Raw genomic sequence first — 15144 nt, 5'->3', positions numbered from 1 at the left:
GAAATCAAGTAGTGAAGTGGCTATGGACAACAGCCAGCAAGGACCCCAACCATCAAGGACCCCAACCATCAAGGACCGTAACCACCAAGGACCATAACATCCTAGGGCCCCTCCCACCAACACCCAATACCCCCTCCCAAAATCTTTTTGGCCCCTCCTCCCATTTTTTAGTACTTTTTTTTAACGTTTTCTTAACTTTTATTTTTTATTTTTTTTAACATAGAAATTTTTCAATTATTTTTTTACATGTCTTAAAATGCCATGAAATATACTTAAAACTAAAAAAAAAATCACATTTAATATTTTCGAAATACAAAATGAGAATAATATAGATATGTTAGTTGTGACTTTTACTATTAAACAAATCATGTTTGTAGCAACCCTTTTTTTCTGAATTGGATTTTTTGACTTGGAAAATTATTCAACTTTTTTTTATTATATTTTTATTTATGCAGCTGTATTAGCTGTACTATATGGCTACTCATTGACACTAAATAGTTTATTATATGTTTTCGAACAGTAATTTGTACATCGGAAGGATACACAATTGCATCATATTAAAAAAAATGAAGATGACATTCGTTTGTAATGATATTGATTGCTATGCTTTTACTTGGTCCGGGACCAAATTCTCATGGAAGGAAGAATCACCATTATCATTTATGAATAATTGGCTACTATCTAGGCACTTGGCTTACAAAGATTTGGAAACGCCTTTATGGACCTACCTAATTTATTGCATGTATTAAATCAGTAACTTTTGTACATTGGAAGGATAACCACCGGTATCATATTTTTTAAAAGGTGAAAATAAAACATTCGAAGAAAGTGTGTGCACACGATAAAATCATCGTTGTGTTGAATGCTGACAAGGCGAAATACTTGAACTATGAAACAAGCATTAATGGGGATCTTATTGGAAAAGTAATGCGTGCGTTGTCATGACAGCGAGAAGCTAAATTCCTTTGGAGTATTCAAGAATTTCCATATTGCAAATGGTGGATATTTGAGAGTATCATTTCCTAACAAATAGTGTTCAAAAAGAACGCAAATATAAAACTAATCTGCGAAGATGGGGGAAACTTCATGATACTACTAGTGGAAATAGGCTACCTTCTGATAGATCCTATCATAACCGTTCTGTTATTAGCATTGTAAAGAAGAGAAAAAGAAGAAAAGCATACTGCGGGACTAATATCATGAACCATATCTTGTCTACATGACAAAACTTTTACCTGTGTAAAAATAATGTGATAATACACAGTGAAACCATAGACAAAATAAAAAGGGCATTGGTAGACAATATCACTAACGAACGTAAAGATGAATTGATGGAAAACAAAGCGCAAGTGAACAATACTACTACTATTGATCATATAGTCGATGAACCGAATATTATCAAAGACGAAACGCATATTGAACCTGTAGGTGACACCCCAGTAAAAATTGTGTATGACTCAAAATGGATTAATGATTATTCTACTGATTGCGAACTAAGAGAAGAGAGTAGCTACACTATCAGGACAGAGCTTGATACATTATTTTATGGAACAGATTCAAAATGTCCAAAGTTGTACAATGATATTAATAATTTTTGACATAAAACCTTTAAATTAGGTGTTGTTTTCTTAGACCACACTGCCGTTCTAAGACGAACAAATGAACTTTCAAATGGGAATAAATCCATTTATTTAGACAGTGAAAAAGTAGGTACAAAAGTCCAGATATTTTGGTCACATATACAGCGACCGTATTCACTAAAAATACTGTACTTTTACTGAAGACGGTCGCTGTATATGTGACCGAAATATCTGGACTTTTGTACCTGTTTTTTCACTGTCTAAATAAGTGGATTTATCCCCATTTGAAAGTTTATTAGTTTGATATTAATAATATATAATAATGTATGTAACATATTTTGTGTTAATATTCTACGTGTCATTACTTCAGTAATAATATTTTTATGCATTACACTGTTATCTGATCAATATTTTTAGGGTACGCTAGCACATCAAACGTTTAGAATATCTATTAAAAAGTCGGAGATGTAGGAAAAGGAATTTTCACAGACATATACACTACTAGCAGACTCATATAGCGGACTCAATAGTCTATTAATTGATAACTGAGTATAAAAAATTAATATAAAAAAGTACTTTTGAATAGAAAAAATTCAACTACACAGGTATTTTTTTAGCATCAAAAGGATTTGACAAAATTTCACAGAATCAAAAAACTATTCAAATGCTTCAGTATCTATTCTGACTTAAAATATTCTATTGCTGTCTGTGTGCTTGGAAAAACCTTGTTACGTGCTTCAGATTGGTTGTCGAGTCACTCACACAATTTGATTTCTCTAGCCTGGGGAATTTAAATAAAATGTTTGAACATATCAATGTAATATCATTAGTTCTCGAGCGTCTTTGAATTCACGTTCTTTAGGATCAAGTAAAAAAAGACTGTAATATGATTGGTCTATTTAATACAGAATTTATTGGACTAAAACATTCATCTTGTGGCATTGTTTTTGAACCTACGTTCATGCTGCTAGATGAATATCGTAAAGAAATTGACTGTTACCATTGGGACATAAAATACAATATGTATAAACACGGTATAAGATTAAGGGGACCTAAATTACATCACATGAATTAAAATGGGTCTTACTAACAAGTGATTAAGCAATATAATGAAAGTGGTATAGAATTGACGGTCGTTTAGGAAGAAGTGAAGGAAAAATTTTACTTTTTTGGGGTCAAGACATTATCCGTAAAAGGTAGTTCACCTACGGACAAGATTTTAGTTGAAAAGTGTGAACCTTATATTCCACTTTTTAATTTAGAGCAATTTAACTGCCCAAGATTTGAAGGCACATATCATCAGCCTGAAGATGAATTGAGATACTTTGCAAAGTGGATACCTGAACAAATACTTAAGAGTGCTATATGAATTCGATACAATAACAACTATACTAAAGCTAAAGCGGTATTATGCAATCCTAATTTATGGATGAGTAATAGTGACATTTAAATATTGTTTTTAATATGTAAATATGTACATTTTTCCAAATATTTTTTCGTTATTGAATAAAAATTGCAATAAACATGTTTTAGCTTACCTTTCTTTTTTTACGACTCATACGACATGCGTCTAGGGGCTCATTGACGAGAATATTTAAAGAAAAAGTACACATTTAACTGATACCTACTGAAACCTAGATCTCGAAAGGCCATTATGTTATTTTTCATTATTATTAAACAATTTCAATCAAATAGACGAGAATATTCAAAGAAAAAGAAGAAATTTAACTGAAATCTAATGAAACTTAGTTCTCGGAAGGTCATTATATTATTTTTATTACTATAAACCAATTTCAATCAAACAAACGAGATTATTAAAAGAAAAACGAGACATTTAACTGAAATCTACTGATACCTAGAAAGGTCAATCTCGAAAGGTCAATAGGTTATTTTTTATTATTAATTAAAAAGCTTTTTCAACAAAATAAGTTTTTCAAAGAAAAGTAAAGAACTCCATTAAACAAAAAATGAGCGAAAATAAAATCAAATATTCTACCAAGCGTGAAACTACCACATATCAGCATCGATAAATTAATGAAACCCAAAACGAACGAAATTACAATAAATAACCGAGTCAAACTAAAAAACGAGCAGAAATTAGCATAAGCTGGGCTCAAAACCCCTATGCCTTCTCAAGGCCAGAACAAAATTTGCACTTTACTGAAAAAAATATAAATGGTTTTACTTTTATAACTGCTTATAAATCAAATAATATTAACATTTTGATTACTAAATATCAGTATATGTATATTAAACTGACAATGCACACTCATTAGTATTTTTTTCAGTAAAGTGCAAATTTTGTTCTGGCCTTGGGAAGCCATAGGGGTTTTGAGCCCAAGTTATGTTAATTTCTGCTCGTTTTGAGTTTGACTCGGATATTTATTGTAATTTCTGTTCGTTTTGGGTTTCATTTATTTATCTATGCTGATTTGTGGTAGTTTCACGCTTGGTAGAATATTTTATTTTATTTTTGCTCATTTTTTGTTTAATGGAGTTCTTTACTTTTCTCTGAATAACTTATTTTGTGGAAAAAGTTTTTTTTAATTAATTTTTGTTCGTTTTATATTGACATAGTCTTTTCAGGGAAAAAGAAAATAATACTTTAAATCTCTTCGTTTTTTTAAAACTTTAAAGTTTGGCCTGCTATTTGTTTACTGGAGAAAAATTCTCAGCAATTTCTAACAACATACACCCTTTTAAAAATATGGACACAAATAGTAGTGTTTAATTTATTTTCATACCTCCTCTAGCTGACCTGAAATAAAAAACTTGATACCATTCGCCAAAAAATCTATTTACTTTCTTTGATAGCTTGGATACACTTACGCTATTTTGATTTGGTTAAATTTTAAGAGCAGAAGTAGCCCCGACAGTTTGAACATAACACCCTCAGTCGTTCTTGGGATACTGCTGAGATGCCTTATTGGGAATTAGCATTAACACAGTGCATTTTGATTTAATCTTAAGGCAACATTTAGTTTTAAACATAATGGGCAAAAGGGAGAGTGGGCGTGGGAGGGGGATTAGTTGCCCTCCAATCACTTTCGACTATCAAAAAGGGCATCAGCTCTTTCTATTTTCGATCGAATGAGCCCTTTTTGGAAGTTCCCACTACAACTCCTTCGATACGAAGTGCCCTGGTCTAAACATAAACAACAACAAAAAATAATACATTATACCTACATCGATCTTTACTATAAGAATGTCAAGCCTTCCTATCACTTTCGACTATTAAAAAGGGTACTATGCCTTTTGATTTCCAATCAAATGAGCCCTTTTAGAAACGACAGCGCTCTCTATATAAACCTTATATGTCCCCAGGGCATTAATTACAACCCTTACCCTAAGGGCTGCTAGGGTGGTTGTTATCCTCTAAGACCTAATTTCCAGGACTTTCAACTACGTTAAACAAAATGGCTATCTCAAAATTTTGATTGCATATGTTTGGGGAAATGGTGGGCGTGAGAGGGGCGTTAGTCACTCTTCAATTACTTTCAATTATTAAAAATGACACTAGCACTTTCAATTTTCAATCAAATGAGCCCTTTTGAAGTTTCTACGTCAACACTTTCAATAAAAACCCTATATGCCCCCAGCGCATAATTTACAGCCCCTGCCCTGGGGGCTGGGTGGGTATCATTCTCAAAGACCGAATTTCCAGAACTTTCTACGATGTTGAACAAACTGGTTATCTGAAAATTTTTATTGGATGTGTTTGGAGAAATGGTGGGCGTGAAAGGGGGGTTAGTTACCCTCCGATCACTTTTAACTATTAAAAAGGGCACTAGCCCTTTCAATTTTCAACTGAATGAGTCCCTTTTTAAGTTTTACGACAACTCTATCTATAAAAACCTTATATGCGCCGGCATAACTTACAACCTTTGCCCTGGGGCCCTGGGGGTCTTGTCATCCTTAAATACTTAATTTCCAGAACTTTAAACTACGTCGAACAAAATGGCTATCTCTAAACTTTGATTGAATGTTTTTGGGGAAATGGTGGGCATGAGAGAGGGGTTAATTACTCTCCACGCATTTTTGACTATTAAAAAGGGCAATTTCAATTTCCAATCAAATGAGACCTTTTCGAAATTTCTACCACAACTTTCTATATAAACCTTATATGCCCCCAGAGCATAGCTTATAACCCTTGCCTGAGGGCTGAGGGGAGGGAGGAGGGGTTGTCATCTTTAAATACATAAATTCACAAAACTTTCAACTACGTTGAATAAAATGGCTATCTAAAAATTTTGATTGGATGTGTTTGGGGAAAAGGTGGGCGTGAAAGGGGGGTTAGTTGCCCTCAAATCACTGTCGACTGTTAAAAGGGTACTAGCCCTTTGAATTTTAAATTGAATGAGCCTTTTTTGAAGCTTCTGCGACAACAACTTCTATAAAAACCTTATATGCCCCCAGGGCATAACTTATAACACTTGCCCTGAGGGCTCTGGGGGAGTGTCTTCCTCAAAACATAATTTCTATGTGGAAATCAACTATGCTGAATAAAATGGCTATGTAAAAATTGTGATTCGATGTGTTTCAGGAAACGGTGGGCGTGGGAGGGATGTTAGTCGCCTTCTAATTACATTCGACTATAAAAAAGTAAATAAACCACTCCAATTTCCAATTGAATGAGCCTTTTTCAAAGTTTCTGCGACAACTTCTTCGATACGAAGTGCCCTGCTCTAAAGGAAAAAATAATAAGTAATACATTGTGCCAGCATCGTTCTTATCTGCCCCCAAGACATAACTTAAAACCCTTGTCCTGAAGTTTGTGGGGGAGTATCCTCCTCAAAAACAAACTTTCTATCTGGAAATCAACTACGCTGAACAAAATGATTATCTCAAAATTTTGATTTGATGTGTTTGGGGGAATGATGGGCATGGGGGGCACTAGCAACTCTAGCACTAGCAATGAGCCCTTTTCAATGTTTTTACGACAATTCCTTCGATACGAAGTGCCCTGGTATGGAAAGAAAAAAAATACATTCTGCCAACATCGTTCTTTACTTAGGCAGCGCGATTGCGCTGCCTATGATAATTAAACAATTTCAATCAGATAAACGAGAATGCTCAGAGAAAAAGAAGAAGTTTAACTGAAATCTAATGAAACCTAGTTCTCGGAAGGTCATTAACTTATTTTAATTATTATTAGCCAATTTCAATCAAACAAACGAGAATATTCAAAGAAAAACCAGACATTTAACTTAAATCTACTGAAACCTTAGTTCTCGAAGAGGTTATTATGTTATTTTTATTATTATTAAACAATTTCCATAAAGTAAACGAGAATATTCAAAGAAAAAGAAGACATTTAACTGAAATCTACTGATACCTAGATCTCGAAAGGTCATTATGTATTTTTTATTATAATTAAACAATTTCAATCAAATAAAGGAGAATGCTCAAAGAAAAAGAAGACATTTAACTGAAATCTACTGAAACATAGATCTCAGAAGCTAATTATGCTATTTATTATTATTATTATTAAACAATTTCAATCAAATAAGCGAGAATATTCAAAAAAAAGAAGACATTTAACTGAAATCTACTGAAATCTACATCTCGGAAGCTCATTATGGTATTTTTATTATTATTAAACAACTTCAATTAAATAAACGAGAATATACAAAGAAAAAGAAAACATTTAACTGAAATCTACTAAAACCAAGATCTCGGAAAGTCATTATGTTATTTTTATTATTATTAAACAATTTCAATCAAATAATTGAGAATATTCAAGGAAAAAGAAGACATATTTTGTATTATTATTATTAAACAATTTCAATCAAATAAACGAGAATATTCAAAGAAAAAGAAGAAATTTAACTAAAATTTACTGAAATCGAGATCTCGGAAGGTCATTATATTATTTCTATTATTAGTAAACAATTTCAATCAAATAAAAGAGAATATTCAAAACCAAGAAGACATTTTAATGAAATCTACTGAAACCTAGATTTCGTAAGGTCATTATGCTATTTTTTACTACTATTAAACAGTTTCAATCAAATAAACGAGAATATTCAAAGAAAAAGAAGATATTTAAATGAAATACACTGCAACCTAGATCTCGGAAGCTCATTATGTTATTTTTTATTATTATTAAAGAATTTCAATCAAATAAGCGTGGATATTCAAAGAAAAGGTGGACATTAACTGAAATCTACTGAAGCCTTGATTTCGGAAGCTCATTAATTTATTTTTCTATTATTATTAGTAAAAAATTTCTATCAATTAACGGAATATTCAAAGAAAAAAGACATTTAACTGAAATCTAATGAAACCTAGATCACGGAACGTGATTATGTTTTTTATATTATTATTAAACAACTTCAATCAAATAAACGAGAATATTCGAAGAAAAAAGACATTTATTTGTAATCTACTGAAACCTATATCTCGAAAGCTCATTAGTAGATTGTGAAGTTATACTTCTATAGAAGCACTAGGAACCACTGAAGCGTATCAAGTTGAATGAACTTTATCTAGGTCATCTCCTAGGGCACTCTTGAGATTGAACGAACTTTATCAAGGTCATTCTCCACAACGGCACTAGAAACCATTGACGCGTATCACGTTGAATTAAGCTCTACACCTTTTCAAAGAGAGTAAGTAGCCCCTCTCATATAGATAATACTTCTATGGAAGCTCTACACCTTATAAAAGAGAGTAAGTAGCCCCTTGCATATAGATAATACTTCTATGGAACCTATACCTTTTCAAAGAGAGTAAGTAGCCCCTCACATATAGGTAATACTTCTATGGAAGCTCTACACCTTTTCAAAGAGAGTTAGTAACCCCTCGCCTGTCAAAGCCATCTCCTAGGGCACTCTTGAGGTTGAACGAACTTTATCTAGGTTATTCTCTATTGAGGTTCCATTTTACTTACTTTACTTTCCTTGCCATGCTATTTGCTAACTTTACGTTCCTTGGCACATTTCCAGGGCACATTTCAAGGCTATCCCCTTGGGCGCTCTTGAGGTTGAATGAACTTTATCAATTCATCTCCTAGGGTACTCTTGAGGTTGACTGACCTTTATCTAGGTCATTGTCTATCCCTAAGGCACTCTTGCATAATCTTGTTTTGAACGTTAGGGAGCGCCCTTGAGTCACTTAACTCTTACATAAGGGATTTCTTTGGCCTTGAGCATCAATATAAATAATCTTGTAAGATTTTGTAATGTCATAAGTTCAACTGTGTTCAGTAAGGAAACATTTATGTCAGACAAAAGGACTATTGATCATTTAACTGATGATGATAATGATGTAAATTATCATTGAGTTTTTTATCATATTTTCCCTTAGAGTAAATGAAACTTGTTCTATCAACATGTTTTATCTGACAATCTGCTAGGATTATTGTTTTGTCCACCATTTTTTTTTAAAAACAAGCAAAAAACCTACGTCAAATCGACATATGTCACTGTTTTTATATATATTACATCATCATTTTCTATAATAGTAATTTCTTCTTCTTCAATCTCTTCCACCTTAATATCTTCCACTGCAATTAATAGGTCCCCATTTTTCTTTTCTGTTCCCACTACAATTAATAGCTCCTCATTTTCTTTTTTGTTTTCACTACAATTAATAGCTCCTCGTTTTCTTTTCTGTTTCTACTGCCATTAACAGCTCCTCGTCTTCAATTTTGTTGTCGTATCCCAACTCTGCCCAGATGTCTTGGCCACCCTGCCAATTTTGTTCCTATAATAGAATACAATATTTTCACTAGGTTTTGAATGATCTGATTGTTTATTTTAGAGTCTAGGGGGACACATTGTTTTGCTTTTAAGTTTCATAAATACAAAGTAGACACCAGAGAGAAAGAGATTTTTTTTTGTTTAATTGCAAAACAACACATTGACTTCTATTCGATAAGTAGATGTGAGACCTATGTACAAACAAAACTTAGAAGTATTCCTATTTTTGCTTATAAGGAATGTCAATTGTACAAATGAATTCTCCAAATTTGCCAATAAATATGTCAGTGTTACTATTAATATACAAAAAGAAAAAGATAATTTTTAGTACATTTTTTTATCTTTTAAATTTTATAAAGACAAAAATAGACGTGCGAGAGAGAGAGAGAGAGATAGAGAGAGAGAGAAAGAAAGAGAACTTGCTATTTAATCACACATTGACTTCTTTTCGATAAGTAGATGTGAGAACTATGTACAAAAAAAACTAGAAGCATTCCTATTTATGCTTATAAAGAATGTCAATTGTACCCAATGAATTCTCCAGATTTTCCAATAAATATGTCAGTGTTACTATTAATATTCAAAAAGAAAATGAAAATTTTTAGTGGGGGAAGGTACTCACACCGTCTTGACAAACATAGACCTTGTCGGAAATGGTACTCATGGCATTTTTTTCAATATTTACTGTGAAATTCCTATAGTTTAACAAGCAAATTGCAAACAATTTCGCTCATGGAATTGTATTTTCAAAAATACAATTCCTATAAGTGTCCATGTCAAAATTCTTTTCCACATAGCGCGTAGGTACTCCTTTGCAACATTTTTTGATTTTCTCGCTGTGTGTCAGCATAAAGTACACCTTCGGACTTACAAATATACCACGGGAAACCATGTCACTTCCCGTTTCTGATTTTAAAAATAAAAGTTGATTTGGCGCCCGACGTTTGACAAGGTCTGGATAGACCTCCCCACTCCAGTTGGAATAGTCCATCCGAGAACTGATGATTTCACCGTGCGCCAAATCATCAAGTAGGTTTTCAGTTTTTACTTTTAAGAGTAGAGAATCTATGTCCCCATAGCAGACCTCTACTAGTCCCTTCCCCAGCCACTATACCCTAGCCACATTGTAGTAGAATTCCAGCATGAGCTTTTTAGAGATTTCCAAGATGGCACTGCCTGCAGCAATATTTTTATTCAGGACAATATTTCTTTTTTTTCTATTCAATAGTACCATGTCCGGGCCAATGATTATAAAGGAAGTGTAGTTTGGATCGACAAAAATTTGAGCACATTGTTCGGGATCGGTCACTGCGTCACAACGACTCCTATTGCGAACACTTTCGCAGATTTCACCAAAGGCCGAATTTAAAGTGAGTTTATAGATAGCCTTTAGCTCGACCTCGTATAAGTAGAGCTGAAAAGATGTGCTGCTATCTATAAGTAGAGCTGAAAAAAATGTTATTTGATTTAAATTGTTTAATAATAATAAGATATAACATAATGAGCTTCCGAGATCCAGGTTTTAGTAGATTTAAGTTAAAAGTTTTCTTTTTCTTGGAATATTCTCGTTCATTTCATTGAAAATTTTTAATCATAATAGAAAATAACATAATGAGCTTCCAAGAGGTAGGTTTCAGTAGATTTCAGTTAAATGTCTTCTTTTTCTTTAAATAATCTCGTTTATTTAATTAAAATTGTTTAACAATAATAAAAAACAACATAATGACCTTCCAAGATCTAGGTTTCAGTTGATTTCAGTTAAATTTCTTATTTTTCTTTGAATATTTTCGTTTATTTGATTGAAATTGTTTAATAATAAAAAAAAGCGAATGACCTTCCGAGATCTATGTTTCAGTAGATTTCAGTTAAATGTCTTCTTTTTCTTTGAATATTATCATTTATATGATTGAAATTGTTTAATAATAATAAAAAATAACATAATGAGGTTCCGAGATCTAGGTTTCAGTATATGTAAGTTAAATGTCTTCTTTTTCTTTGAATATTCCGCTTATTTGATTGAAACTTTTTACTACTAATAATAGAAAAATAAATTAATGAGCTTCCATAATCTAGGCTTCAGTAGATTTCAGTTAAATGTCTACCTTTTCTTGAAATTTTCTCGCTTATTTGATTGAAATTGTTTAACAGTAATAAAAAAAACATAATGAGCTTCCGAGATCTAGGTTGCAGTATATTTCAGTTAAATGTCTTCTTTTTCTTTGAATATTCTCGTTTATTTGATTGAAACTGTTTAAAAATAGTAAAAAAAAGCATAATGACCTTCCAAAATCTAGGTTTCAGTAGATTTCATTAAAATATCTTCTTTTTCTTTGAATATTCTCGTTTATTTGTTTGAAATTGTTTAATAATAATATAAAGTATAATAATCACCTTCCGTGATCTAGGTTTCAGTAGATTTTAGTTAGATGTCATCTTTTTCTTTGAATATTCCATTTATTTGATTGAAATTGTTTAAAATAATATTAAAAAAATAATATAATGAGCTTCTGAAATCTAGGTGTCAATAGATTTCAGTTTAATGTCTTCTTTTTCTTTGAATTTTCTCGTTTATTTGATTGAAATTGTTTAATAATAATAAAAAATAACATAATGAGCTTCCGAGATCTAGGTTTTAGTAGATTTCAGTTGAGTATGTTCTTTTTCTTAGTATATTTGATATAATATTCTTACTATTCTTAGCATAATATTCTCGTTTATTTGATTGAAATTGCTTAATAATAAGAAAATAAGGACCTTCCGAGATCTAGGTTTCTTCAGATTTCAGTTAAATGTCTTCTTTTTCTTTGAATGCTCGAGTTTATTTGATTTAAATTGTTTAATAATAATAAAAAATAACATAATGACCTTCTGAGATCTTGGTCTCAGTAGTTTTCAGTGAAATGTCTTCTCTTTCTTTGAATATTCTGGTTTATTTGGTTGAAATTGGTTAATAATAATAATATAAAATATATTTTCTTATTTTTTCAATATTCTCGTTTGTTTGATTGAGATTGTTTAATAATAATAAAAATAACATAATGACCTTCTGAGATCTAGGTTTCAGTAGATTTTAGTAAAATATTTTCTTTTTCTTTAAATATTCTCGTTTATTTAATTGAAATTGTTTAATAATAATAAAAATAGTATAATGAACTTCCGACATATAGATTTCAGTAGATGTCAGTTAAATGTCTTCTTTTTCTTTGAATATTCTCGTTTATTTGACCGAGATTCTTTAATAATAATAAAAAATTGGCATAATGAACTTCCGAGGTCTAGGTTTCAGTAGATTTCAGTAAAATGTTTTCTTTTTCTTTGAATATTCTTGTTTGTTTAATTGAAATTGTTTAATTATAATAAAAATAACATAATGAGCTTCCAAGATCTAGGTTTCAGTAGATTTCAGTTAAATATCTTCTATTTCTTTGAATATTCTCGTTTATTTAATTGAGATTGTTTAATAATAATAAAAATAATATAATGAACGTCCTAGATTTAGATTTCAGTAGATTTCAGTTAAATGTCTTCTTTTTCTTTGAATATTCTCGCTTATTAGAGTGAAATTTTTTAATAATAATAAAAAATAACATACTGACCCTCCGAGATCTAGATTTCAGTAGATTTCAGTTAAATGTTTCCGTTTTCTTTGAATATTCTGGTTTATTTAATTGAAACTGTTTAATAATAATAAAAATAACATAATGAGCTTCCAAGATCTAAGTTCCAGTAGATCTCAGTTAAATGTCTTCTTTTTCTTTGAATATTTTCGTTTATTTAATTGAAATTGTTTAATAATAATAAAAATAGTATAATGAACTCCTGATATCTAGATTTCAGTAGATTTCAGTTAAATGTCTTCGTTTTCTTTGAGCAATATTGTTTAATTGATTGAAATTCTTTAATAACAATAATAAATAAAAAATGAGCTTCCAAGATCTAGTTTCCAGTAGATTTCAGTTAAATGTCATCTTTTTCTTTTCTTCATCTTGTCATGTTGTGCTGAAGACGGCCCTTGGACATAGGGCCGAAATATTCACTGATTTAAAATGCACTGTCTTGGAAAAAAAAATCCCTATTGTTTTCAAGTTGTGTTTGTTTGAAAGTTATGAACTTTACCCAATGTTAACATATAGTATTTTTTCTGGGGGGGGGGTCGGGGGTTATGTGGGAGGATCTTTCCATGAAGGAAGTTTTCATGCGGAAGGGATATTGATATGAAGGGGACGCCGGATTTCCCAGCATTATTTAAAAAAAGATAAGAAATTAAATTAAAAAAAAAAGTTTTTCAACAGAAAGTAAGCAGCAACATCAAAACTTAAAACGAACAGAAAATATCAAGGAGGCACACTTGTGCCTCTATAAAGAGGCGACCCACCACAATGTTAAGCGATTTCAGGTCCTAGAGGTCGCAGAGAGACGGCGGTAATTGCATTTTGTAGCCCAAGCTCAAACTAAGAAACTTGCAAAATTTCATCCTCCTCCGACTTTATCTTCATGGGGTAAACTGGGCCGGAAGTTTGGACCCTCCCACCACAGCCCCCTTTAACGTTGTCCGATTGGGCTGAAATTTAGAGGTTAAGCTTTCCTAGGGCCCGGGAGCTTATCCTCGAAATTTCAGCTCAATCCGATCACTCCTTCCCTGTTTTCAAAAAACCAAATATAGCCACTTAAAATTCATCTCTTTTTTTTTTTGTTAGCCACGCCTACAGGCCACAGTTGGCACCGGATCCGGTTGAATGAGGACTCATTCGAAGCAGAATTCGACCTGTTAGGGCCTTTTGATATTTTCAGACCGAAAAAATTATCCCCCGAATTTACATTTACGAAAAACCTCGTTTTCCTATATTAGCCCATGTTAATTTTTCCCTCCACAACCCCCCTTTAACGTTGTCTGATCGGGCTGAAATTTAGAGGATAAGCTTTCCTGGGGCCTGGGAGCTTATCGTCGAAATTTCAGCTCAATCTGATCACTCCTTCCCTGTTTTCCAAAAACCACATATCAAGATTTTTGGGAATTTGCTTGCGTCGAAAATACCTTCTAATTGCTAAACAACAATTGCTGTTGTGTTTGTATAGTCCAGCGGCTGAGACTTCAGACTTTCATGCGGAAAACTCGGGTTCGATTCACCATCAGAGCAACTTTTTTATATACTTTGAAAAGAAACTCAGTTTCTTTTTTAAATTATTTGAAAAAAATTACGTTTTCTAAAGAGTTAAAGAGGCTGAGTTACAAGGTCGACCCTTAAAACGTACAGGGATTAGGAGGCACAGTTGGGGGGCTGTTAAAGAGGCTGAGTCACAAGTTCGAACCTTAAAACGTACAGGGATTAGGAGGCACCCTGTACGACGTGATTTGAGTATTCAGGAATTAAAAGCCTTAACACAAGAATGTTCAAGAGCGGGGGGTTTGGGGGCGGCAGCCCCCCAACTTTAACTCCTGACACGATCAGCTAACAGTTAGTCAAGCAATAATAAGTAATAAACTGTACAAAAACGTGCAGAAATTATTTGAAAAAAACTACGTTTTCTAAAGAGTTAAAGAGGCTGAGTTACAAGGTCGAACCTTAAAACGTACAGGATTAGGAGGCACAGTTGGGGGACTGCCGCCCCCAAACCCCGCTTTCGCAGCCTTTAAATATAAAAAAAAATTTCTTTAAACTGAAAGTAAGGAGCGACATTAAAACTTAAAAAGAACAGAAATTATTCCGTATATGAAAGAGGCTGTGCCCTCCTCAACGCCTCGCTCTTTACGCTAAAGTTTTTGTTGTTTAAAAAAAGAGTTGTGAGAAAGTCAAACTTTAGCGTAAAGAGCGAGGCGTTGAGGAGGGCACAGCCTCTTTCATATACGGAATAATTTCTGT

The sequence above is a fragment of the Artemia sp. Qi Xiang Cuo genome, chromosome 7 (assembly GCF_049724085.1).
Source record: "Artemia sp. Qi Xiang Cuo chromosome 7, ASM4972408v1, whole genome shotgun sequence".
NCBI lineage: Eukaryota > Metazoa > Arthropoda > Branchiopoda > Anostraca > Artemiidae > Artemia > Artemia sp. Qi Xiang Cuo.
Note: the sequence above shows the minus strand (reverse complement) of the source record.